The sequence below is a fragment of the Xyrauchen texanus genome, chromosome 41, assembly GCF_025860055.1.
Source record: "Xyrauchen texanus isolate HMW12.3.18 chromosome 41, RBS_HiC_50CHRs, whole genome shotgun sequence".
NCBI classification, from domain to species: domain Eukaryota; kingdom Metazoa; phylum Chordata; class Actinopteri; order Cypriniformes; family Catostomidae; genus Xyrauchen; species Xyrauchen texanus.
Window position 1 is genome coordinate 35,148,203 of NC_068316.1, and position 12,103 is coordinate 35,160,305.

General features: G+C 43.6%; 1 long non-coding RNA gene across 1 annotated transcript; it reads left to right on the forward strand.

Annotated features, from left to right (window-relative positions):
• Positions 1-9,683: 9,683 nt before the first annotated feature.
• On the forward strand, positions 9,684-10,560 carry LOC127634167 (uncharacterized). Its single transcript, XR_007969329.1, has 3 exons — positions 9,684-9,831; positions 9,935-10,222; positions 10,355-10,560. It is a non-coding gene; the product is annotated as an uncharacterized LOC127634167 (long non-coding RNA).
• The last annotated feature ends 1,543 nt before the right edge of the window (positions 10,561-12,103 follow it).

Genomic DNA, 12,103 nt, shown 5'->3' on the forward strand with positions numbered 1-12,103 from the left:
ATGTGAGGCTTTTACATTTGCAGTGCTCATTTTGCTCTTTGTGGTGAAATTGCAGAAAAGGCTGCAAAAGTCTTTGAGAGTGTAATGACAGTTTAGCGTAGCATCCAGCCTTGTGTGACCGTCGTGGGTCAGGCTCGAGTGCGGTTGGGGTCTAAAATGAAGAAACACTTCACAACATTTAAAGTTTAAAAAATATGAAAGTAAATATTGTGAAAAAAAAAATCATGTTAAGTGTCGAAATTAAAAAGCTGAAAGGGAACCGTATTAATGTATCTGAGATTTTACCTCAGGCCGCCTCACAGAAGAGGTGTGATACAAATTTTGTACACAAATTTACCAAACAGGGTGTTTACATTTACAAAATTTCGTTTGAAAACGTAAAAATCCAATACATAACATCTCTAAAGTGATTTTTTTATCTTACCTTTTCCTCAGCATCAGTCTAGTGGAAGTAGGCCGTTTCAGATCTGAGTGTGGCACATGCAGTATTCAGATTCTCTGCATGAGCTCTAGTTAGATAACAGTTCTACATTAAAAAAGATTTTTGTCTCGTGTGGCAAATGAAAACAATATTAAGAATAATCACCATTTATTTAAATAAAATATTTGGTAGATATTTGGCAAAAAAAAATTTTGCTGGGAGAGATTTGCCATTGAAATATGATATCCAAATGACATATAGATTAATCCTTTGGCAACATCACCGGTTGAGACACACAGAAGTGTATCGGATTCCTAATTATTTTGAGGATTCTCGTACACAGTTGTGACTTTAAACCACCAACAGAGCTGTCAAAACACTTGGCATGGACACCAAAGTCTTATGGTGCTTTAACAGCAGTTTTTGGACAGTCCAATTCTACTCTGTGTCCTGTTCCATTTCAGTTGTAATAAACTTTTTAGCCACAACAAACTCAATGATATTCTGTTTAGTTACGACCATTAAGGGTTTCACACTGTTTGTATCCAGAAATATCTAGTCACTGGGATCCAAAGCATGCTGTGCCTTCACCAACTTAGTGTTTCACTCATTTAATTGTGAATCCATCTCTCCCAAAATAGAGTATATAGTGCTGTAGAACAGTCTGAGTAACTCTGTGTCGTCTTTGTCTTTGCAACTGACTGCTCCCTCCAACGTATAGACATCCAACGTTCTTCTGTCTGTTAGTTTGTGTTTAGATGCATGGGTCCCTACATCATTAGCAGCATTTAATAACTCTTTCAGTTTGTTCTCACTGCACAGCTTACGATAACACTCAGCCGCACTTGACATGTTGCAAACCCATCAACAGGTCGCAAACCCATCAACAGGTCAGTGTCTTCTCCCTGGAGCTGCTTATTAAGAAGGTCCAGCAGAGCCAGAATTTTGTGCACCAGCTGCAATATAAACATGAAGATGGGATCGGAAAGCTCTCACAGCAACCCGACTGCCTCCATCCTCACCTCCGTTACAACCTGCAAACTGTCGACCTCTGTCAGTAGTGAGATGAAATCTTGGAATGATGAAAGAAAAACGGACACAATCACCCGATGGCCAGTCCATCTTTCTTCAAGTAATCGCTTAAATCGTTCTCCCTTGTAGTGAACATAAATTTTTTAAATTATAAAGTGCCCTGCAATGTTCAAAAAATTATCCTACTACTTATTCTGTTGAAAGCACATGCATACCTACAAGGTACAGCTGGTGATTTAGGCAGTGTACATGGGGATAACACACTGCATCGATGTTTTATCACAGGTTTACAGTAAAATGTTATATTAATACTTTGATCTGTTTATCACCAATGTATCACCTGTGTGGTAAGTAATAGAGTTCATTGGGCACTCCTCTGGACAAGCTGCTGTTCTGGAAGGGCGAATCCTGTGACTGTTACACAGTCTCACACACTCATTCAAGTCCTTCTGAATAACATCACCAAAGCAATGACGCTCATGACTCCCGTTGAAGTATCCAGCATCTCTAAGGTCTGCAAATAACTCCATCCAGTACTGAGACCTATATAAATTTTTAAGAGTCCTCAAGGTGATGTTTACACCGTGTACAGCGTACGAGTGGCCCTCGTTAAAATATTGAACGCAATGATGCAGTATGTCTTGTTTTTCTGTCTGGTCCGCGTCTTTTAAAAACTCCAAACACCGACCACACGTAAAGCAAAACCGCTTTAAGGTGTTCATGTGTTTGCCACAAAACGGGCAAAACATCCCTCGGCCGCAGTCCATGTTCGGTCACCATAAACTTAGTTCACGCCATATACTCCACATTGACAACACGAATTGACCGCGCTCACCAACAACACCTATCACCCGCTTTCACCTCGTCACTTCCGGTATGTGGTACATTCCCTTTCCGTAAGGAATCTATCGTTTGTAAATTTGTTTTGGGACTGGTAAAAGTGTTTTGCGTCTTGTTCATTTGTTTTCTAAAATGTTAATTTGTTTTGTCCTTGGTAAAAGTGTTTTGCCCATGTAATTGTGTTCAATGGTAGGTAAAAATGTCTTCCAAAATCTAAGATATCAATAATACATTCACATGTCTACATCTGCCGTGTGTTTAAATTATACACATAAAGTTTTAAGTAAATCGGGTAAAAATAAGAGGGTGATTTCAAAGCATTTTGAAAGTGACTTTGACTCACAATAGTCACATCCATGTGATCGGCCTCTTCCAGCGAACACACTGCTGAAGTTTCATCGAGATCAGTTAATGTATGCAGAAGTTATAACTCACTTCCTTGCTTTTGTGCTACCTTTATGTGCTTTTTGGAGCTTCAAAGTTCATTTGCTATGTGTTCCACATTCAAGCCAAAATATCTGACTGTCTGTTGGTCGGAGCTAATGACTGTAAATTAGAAAGTTGTTCGGCTTGACGAGAACAATATACACGCCGAGTTTTGTAACTGTAGATTGAACTAAGTTATAACACACTTTATGTGTCCTTTTTTTAGTCATAAATTATTTTCCTCGCCATGGCCAAAACGTTCGAGATATCAAAAATCCGTCCGCAATGTAGCATCCTCAATGTCTTGACTTCATGCCGACCGAGTTTGGTGGCGATTGGATTCATTCTCTAGGAGGAATATATATAATTCCAGAGCATGTGTTTCCAAACAACCCATAATAGCCGACTTCCTGTTGGGCTGGCGTAAAACTTAGAGCACGAAAATTGTTCGGCCCGATGAGATCTACAAGTGTACCGAGTTTCATATTATTACATGCAAGCGTGTTTGATATATGGACAAGTGTTCGAATCCCATTCCAGGGGGCGCTGTCGAGCCCCCCTGCCACGCCCGGGTACCATCTTCGGCCCGGCCCGGCCCTGATGGCCGCGGGTTCTGACCCGTGTGCAAAGTTTCAAGAGTTTTCGAGCACGTTAAGGGCCCCAAAACCTTGAAAAACCAAAATAAAAGCATTCTCACTCAACAGCCAAATCATCCCCCTCCCCCCAGACACAGAGAGACGTAGGGTCAGTGGGAGAGGCAGAGAAAATTCTCCAAAACATCCACATTCAAACCAAAATATCTGACTTTCTGTTGGTCTGAGCTAATGACTGTAAATTAGAAAGTTGTCCGGCTCGATGAGAACAATATAATTACTGAGATTTGTGACTGTGGGTCAAAGTATAAAACCAACCCCCTCACTTTTGTCAAAAGGTGGCGCTACTGAGCCCCTGCACCACGCCCGTTTCTGAAACTTTGCACATGTCTACTGGCTAATAAATGTGATGTTTCTGTCGAGTTTCATGCAATTTCAAGAATGCTAAGAGTCTCAAAAGCATCAAAAAAGAATATTCGAGTTTGAAGCGCTGCCGCGGCAACAGTATCCAAGATATCAATAATCCTTTCACATGTCTACATCTGCCGTGTGTTTACATTACACACCAAAAGCTTTAAGTAAATCGGGTAAAAATAAGAGGGTGATTTCAAAGCATTTTGAAAGTGACACACTTCCTTCTGCCAGTTGGTGGCGCTATAACTTTGACTCACAATAGTCACATCCATGCGATCGGCCTGTTACAGCGAACACACTGCTGAAGTTTCATCGAGATCAATTAATGTATGCAGAAGTTATAACACACTTCCTGTTTCTCTTTTCATGCCATCATTTCGTTTCCTCGCCACGGCCAAACCGTTCGAGATATCACAAATCCGCCGGCTAATTTTCATCCTCAATGTCTTGACTTCATGCTGACCGAGTTTCGTGGTGATTGGTGGAATTCTGTAGGAGGAGTATTTCAAATTCCATTGCATGCGTTTTCCAAACAACCCTAAATAGACGATTTCCTGTTGGGCTGGGGTAAAAAGTAAAAGTATGAAGGATATATGAAACGATGAGATCTATATGTGTACCAAGTTTCATATTATTACATGCAAGCGTGTTTGATTTATGGACCAAGTTTTCGGACCCCGTTCCAGGGGGCGCCGTCGAGCCCCCCTGCCACGCCCCGGTACCAGCTTCAGCCCGGCCCTAATGGCCGCGAGTTCTGACCCGTGTGCAAAGTTTCAAGAGTTTTCGAGCACGTTAAGAGCCCCAAAAGTGCCCGAATAGTCGTAAGAAAAATAATATTCTAACGAAATCAATAGGGCCTTGCCTTTTCAAGGCTTGGGCCCTAATAATCCTAACGAAAACAATAGGGCCTTTGCCTTTTCAAGGCTTGGGCCCTAATTACAATCAGTCCTGTGTATTGTTTATGTGTAATGTATATGTGTTCAGTTCAGTGTGAAAATGACTACAAACTCTCCTCAATCAACGAAGAAAAACCTCTTTTCCATATGCTCCATCCTTTGGCTAATGATCGTCCTCCATTTTGGAATCTCCAGAGCTGCTTTCTCTCATGACAGCACACACTGAAATATGCCATCCGATCGCCACTAACACAATAAAAGTAGTTCAGACATATATTCTTGGCAACTGCGTAAATGGAGTAAATTAACGACAGCCACCTGTGAAGCAGTTCTCTCTCCCCTCAAGCTGTCTGAACTGATGAACGTGACTCCAAATTATTCCAAAGTACATACCGAAAATTTTACAATTTAACTTGAAACATGAATTTGAAACTCAACATCAAATAAACTTGTATACATATATATATGTAATTAATATAGTAATCCAAATTGCAAGTGTTTATTGTTTATACACTTTGACCAGGTAATCAAATTACCGTATCACAATCTGTTGTATAAAATATTAACTATCAAATACCGAAGGATATAGAATGATAAAGACTTACCTAACACAATAAAAGTAGTTCAGACATATATTCTTGGCAACTGGGTAAATGGAGTAAATTAACGACAGCCACATGTGAAGCAGTTCTCTCTCCCCTCAAGCTGTCTGAACTGATGAACGTGACTCCGCCTCCACGCAGCGCGTCATCATAATACATCTGTACTACGTTCTGTATTAATAAATTTTCTTAACGCAAGAAAATAAAATATATGTCTGACCCTTTTATGTATTAAGAAAGTAAAAATAATAATAATAATAAGCATATACTTATAAAAAAATATTTAACACAAACTCTCAATATTGAGGTGGGTTACAACAACACTAGAGCCTGTACTGGCTGGAGCGCTGGTTGTAATCCCGCGGGAGGATATTCCCCCTCAGAAGGACCAGTCCCTCTGATTTGGAGGAGACTTGGACACCACCTTCTCCACCAAAAGAGATGGTGAGGTTTGGACTTCAATGTGATGTGCCCTCGCTTTTGGGCAAACCAAAATTGGAGGGGTACTTACCAAAGGCAATGGAGCTGGTGCTGTTCGTGCTAACAGTTGTGAACCAGAGGCCACCACCTCCGCAAATGTGCGAGATCATGGGGGCTCTGACACTTGCTCTTCAGCGATGACGGATGGTATTGCCCTGCAGTTCGCCTCTGATAGTTCAGCTGTAATCAAAACCTCTGCTTGTTCAATAGTCTCAGGACTCACCCTCCCTCGAAAATTTCGATCATCCCAATTAGATGCTATTTCAAACGCCTTTGGCCAATCGGCTTGGTCCGATTGTTCCCGGATAGCTTTAATCGTTTCATCTATCAACCTCTCAGTGTTGTTCTAAAATGAGCTGTGTGGTAAAAGACCAATTAGTAAGTAAGTAAGTAAGTAAAACTTATTTATATAGCACTTTTCACAGATAAACATCACAAAGTGCTATATAAATAAATTTTACTTACTTACTACTTACTTACTTACTAATTGGTCAAGAACAAATTAAATACATTCCCCAAAATACAAACAACAAACACTACAAACAACCATAAAAAAAAACCTTGACTAACCAAAAGCCTGCTTGAAGAGCAAAGTCTTCAGTTGTTTTTTAAAAGAATTAACTGAGTTTGCGCAACGTAAAACAAGAGGCAAAGCATTCCACAGCCTGGCAGCGACTGCCTGGAATGACTGGTCCCCTCTAGTTTTCAAATGAGTACGGGGAACAACTAATAACATCTGATCTAAAGACCTGAGACTGCGTGTAGGAGTGTGCAGCTGTATCAGGTCAGTGATGTAGGTAGGGACTTGGCCATGCAAGGCTCTAAAAGTAAGAACCAGAATTTTTAAATGAATTCTATACTGGACTGGTAACCAGTGAAGTGATGCTAAAACAGGTGTGATGTGTTCTCTTCTCTTAACGCGGGATAAAAGCCTTGCAGCAGAGTTCTGAACAACCTGGAGACGATAAAGCTCCTTCTTACTCAAACACGTAAAAAGACTGTTACAATAGTCTAAATGGGAGGAGATGAACGCATGAATAATCATCTCTAACTCACCTTTAGTCACAGACGATCTTAATTTCGAAATGTTCCTCAATTGAAAAAAGCAGTTTCTAACTAATTGTTTCGAATGAAGCTCCAAGGACATAGCTGACTCAAAGACAACACCTAAGCTCCTGAGGCTCGGTTGGACAGACGGGCCTAAGTTGCCAATATATTGTATTATCTTTGGGATTTTACTTTCAGGGGCGATAATTAGTGTTTCTGTTTTGTCAGAATTGAGAAGCAAAAAGTTCTCACATAACCACTTTTTAATACTAGACAGACAGTTAATTAAAGAGGACAATTTAAACAACTCAGTTTCCTTAAAGGACCAATACAGTTGGATATCATCCGCATACAGGTGGTAAGATATGTCGCTAAACTGACTAATAACCTTACCAAGAGGAAATATATACAAGAGGAACAAAATAGGACCCAAGACAGAACCCTGCGGTACCCCACACGACAACTCTGTAGTTTCAGACACAATCTGATTCATATTAACACTAAAGCTTCTACCTGACGGGTAGGATGAAAACCATTTTAAAACTGATCCCGACATGCCAAGCAGATCACGAAGTCTATTTATCATAACATTATGATCAATTGTGTCAAAAGCTGCTGAGAGGTACAATAAGACCAACACTGTATATTTAGAGTCTGCTGACATCATAATATCACTTGAAACTTTAAGTAACGCCGTTTCTATGGAATGTTTTTTGCGAAAACCAGACTGGAATTTGTCAAATAACTCATGATTCTCTAGGAAAAGGGTGAGTTTTTCAGCTACAACTGTTTCTAGAATTTTTGACATGAAAGGAAGCTTCGAAATTGGTCTATAGTTTTCCGGTTGTAGCGGATCCAGATTAGTTTTTTTAAGTACAGGCTTAACAACGGCATGTTTAAAAAAAAAAGCAGGAACAACACCATTTAAGAGTGAGGAGTTAAGCATCTCAACAATACAGGGGCATTTGAAGCACCTGATCGTTAGGAGATGCAGGGTTGACGGCCTCAATCAAAATGCCAGTCAACCTCTGGAAAGTAATCAGTTGGTTATCTTGAACATTTGTAGTGACCTTCCCCAAATGCTGAACTAAACAGATCAAGTCAAAGGCCTCCCAAGCCCCCCTCCCAGAAAAAGGGAAGGGGGGGTAACAAAAAAGAAGGTTTGGAGAAAAAAAATGTCAGTCTAGGGGTGGGACCAGGTTTAGGGGTGGGGTTAGATGTGGGGTTAGGTTTCAGGGCAGGGTTAAGTGGTTAGGGTTAGGGTTAGGTTAGATTAGGTTAAGGGGTTAGGTTAAGGGGCAAAAAACTCCAAGTCTCAGGCCCAACGGGCACTAGACATAGTTGTGCACGGGCCATCTCTCTCCTGAAAACCACACACCAGACCCAGCTCATACCTGGAACAACAAACAAACATATCTTAGCTAGGGTTTAAGAGCAGTTCACTTTCCTCTAGGGTTATTCCAATTAGTGCTTTTGTCAAGAAGAAACAACACAACTTCTTTTTAGGTTTATTCCAATTTGGGTTATTCAAATTAGGGATATTTCAAATAGGGTTATTCAAATTAGGGTTATTCCAATTAGGGTTTTGATAATTAGGGTTCCTGTGGTTAGGTTTATGGTATAGGGTTCTTGTGGGGGTTGAAGTAGCCCAGGGTTTGTGTGGTTAGGGTTAGGTTGGGTGTTGTTTAGGGTTAGGGTTAGGATTAGTTTAGGGTTAGGGTTAGGTTAGGGTTAGGTTAGGGTTATGTATAGAGGTAATTACGACCTCCACCCTCATTATGTCCTCCCTCATTTGCATATCGAATCTGATTGGCTGGATTTTTTCACAGATAAATCTTTAGGACGGTCAGTCCGATTTTGCCAAGCTTGGTGTCATCGAATTCAGAATTCCGTCCGCTTTCATGTGACGAGGAGAGATGAACAGAAGAAGAGAGCAATGGAAATGTAGCGCTGAAAAGGTAGAAGAGTCTTTTGCACGTAGGTTGTGAGTGGTTTAAAAAAGTCACATGCACGCCTTTAAGATTTGCATGAATACGACTGTGGTAATGAACGCATTTTTAACAAGAACGCTGACATTTTTTTGTAGGAATTGTTGGGTGGGATAAACTCAATCCTTTATTATTATTATCATTTCATGAAACTTATTGGGCCATGCTTGTGAGGAGGAGATTATTTTGTTGCGAGCAGAGCAGAGCAGACTTGAGTCCAGTAAATATTAAAGAAATTGTTCCTAAAACAAATGCATCAGAAAATAACCGAAGGACGTGAAAACTTTTAAGAATACAAACGGCATCGAATCTTGCCACGATAATGAGATGATACACTTGTTAGGGGCGTTTTCTCCTTTGAAATGAAATCTGCGAAATCCAATAAAGCCCCTTCGCGGTTCATTCGCTGAGTCATCGATTACAATAACAATCCATCAATTCGAGAAGCGATCTATCTACAGGAGTCTGCAGTTGTATGTAAGTGTGTTTATTTCATTGTTTTTAACGTTGTTATAGTGGTATTCATTGCTAGATCAGATGCTGTTTGTTTACTGTCTTGAACGCGGGTCGCTTAGACGTGTGTTTGGTGTGTGTGCGCGCTATATTTGTGTTGACTTGTCCCATAGTATTCGCTGATAGAATTGCTAGACTTCTTTAAACTTGTCACGTAGGATTCGTTGCTAGATTTGCTTAGACTTCGGGTTGGTTATCCTGTGTGTGTGTAAAACTTTCGTCGTTTTAGTGTCTGCAAACAGTGCTTCACTGGTTTCAGAGTATTATTTATTGCTAAGTGCAGCATAATTTATTTGTGCTGTACAGAAGTTGTGTTTGTTCCCGCGCAACCCTGAGTTTCGGTTTCGGGTGACCACGTGACTAGCTTTGTTGTGATAAGTAGCATTAAGGCGTGGCTGCTTTTTTTCCACTGAACGGCTCGTAAAAGTTGTTATTTATTGGACTTAATGCTGACGCGGAAGCGGCAGCGGAAGTGGTGGCCCTCGTGTGAAGCCCTACTTGGGTAAAGACCAGCTAGTCTACCTGTGCGAGTCCACCGAGCAAGGACACCGACAAGGCGCCACTCACCAAAGCACTTAAGTATTTTTCTATCTCTTTTATTATTTTACTTATACATACATATTAACATGTCTAGTTCACTAATAACACATGCCTTCAAGCACATCCCTGTTATCTGTTGTAGACCGTTCACAAGATACAGATGCAAGACAAAACGCAACCCACACAACCTACGGCCGCTTTGCACTTCAACACCTGCTCCACTCTCGTTCTCAGTGGGACTCTGGAACTGCCAGTCTGCTGTGAACAAAGCTGCCTTCATTCCGGCTTTCAGCCACGCAGTCCACCCTCAGCATCCTGGCACTGACAGAGACATGGATACGTCCTGAGGATACAGCAACACCTGCTGCTCTCTCTAACAACTTCTCCTTCTCCCACACCCCTCGACATACTGGTAGGGGTGGGGGAACAGGTTTGCTCATTCATAATAACTGGACTTTTTCACCACATGCTTCACTATGTAACAATACATCTTTTGAATTCCATGCCATTACTACAATGCAACCCACAAAATTACATGTTGTTGTCATCTATCGCCCCCCAGGTCAGCTGACAAGCTTTCTTGAGGAATTGGATGTCCTGCTGTCCTCCTTGCCAGAGGATGGCAGGCCACTTGTGGTTCTTGGTGATTTCAACATACACCAGGACAAACCCCAGGCCATTGAACTGAATACTCTTCTGGCCTCATTTGACTTGGAAAGACTACACACCACAGCAACTCACAGGTCGGGCAACCAGCTGGACCTCATTTTTACATGTAACTGTATGTGGCAGCGGGGGCGTGGTCAAGCGCCCGTCCGGGAGAGAGAAGCGGTAAGGGCGCTCACACCTGGGCCAAATTATGACTAACACCTGTCTCTAATTGCAGTAGAGTGAGGAGAGCGGTGAAAAAGCCAGCAGCCTCAGAGCAGAGGGAGGCCGACCAGAGCAAGCCAACCCAGTGCGCTTGTGTTGTTGTGTGTTGGTTTTTTTTGTAAATGATTGTGAGACAGACAGCCATTAAAAACCTTACCTTCTCGTTGTAACCTTCGTTTCCTGTCCTCCTTCCCGTGAGGGTTTTACACTGGTGCCGAAACCCGGGGAACCATAATAATGGAACAGAGTCGCCCCATAGAGTCCTCCCAGCTGGCTGAAGTCCTCCAGTCCCTCGCGACACTCCACCAGAGCCACCAACAATCCCTGCTTGAGCTCCGGCAAGACCAGGATCGTGGTTTTTTTGAAATCATGCGGGCTCAAGCAGAGGACCGGCACGCCATCCGGAGCCTCCTCAGCCAGGAGGCCGCTCCAGCCGCAGCCGCGACCCCGGACACCAGCGCCACATTGCCCCCACCAGCGTTACAGAAGATGGGGCCGGCGGATCGACCCAGAGGCCTTCATCGACCTCTTCGAGAGGACGGCGGAGATTTGGGGGTGGCCCCAAGACCAGTGGGCAGCCCGGTTAGTCCCTCTCCTGTCCGGGAAGCACAACTCGCGGCCCAACAACTGCCGGCAACAAGCCTCCTGGCTTACAACGACCTGCTAAAAGCCATCCTGCAACGGGTTGGTCGGTCCCCAGAAGAAAGTCGCCAACTCTTCCGGGCCTTAAAACTTGAGAAATCCGACCGCCCGTTTGCGTTCAGCCCAACGGCTCCGTGATGCGTGTCGGAGGTGGCTGCTTGCGCGGGACCGCGGCGTCGAGGAGCTCGTCGACCAGGTGGTACTGGAGCAGTTTGTCCAGTGTTTGCCCCGGAAGACGGCCGAGTGGGTCCAGTGCCACCGCCCGGCGTCGCTGGAGGAAGCCGTCCGGCTCGCGGAGGACCACATGGCGGCGATTCCTAGGGCGGACGAGCCCTCTTTGTCTGTCTCCCCTTCCTCTGTGTCTTCCCCTGTTTTTTTTCCCTCCCCTCTTCCCTCTCGCTCTGCTCTCTCCCCAGGGTCCGTTCCTGCCCCCCGCAGGCGTGGAGCGTTCACGCGCCCAGCTCCCCGGTCTTGGGAACACCCACCAAACCCTTCTCCATCCTTCAGCCGCTCTCCTCCTCAGGTGGGGCGCCCGCCAGCACGGGTGCGGCCGCAGCGTCTGGGCCGGTCTGCTGGAGGTGCGGAGACCCGGACCACTTCCGGGATCAGTGTCCGCTGATGGAAATAGGGGCGGTGGTACGGGTCTCCGATGTTCCACAGACTGCCCCGATCGAGCTGGAGCGTATCGGATTCGGTAAGAATCCAGGGGTACATACCAAGCTTTGTTGGATACCGGCTGTAACCAGACCACCATCCACCAACGCTTGGTTCGACCCGGGCTTTGGGCTCAGCTAAA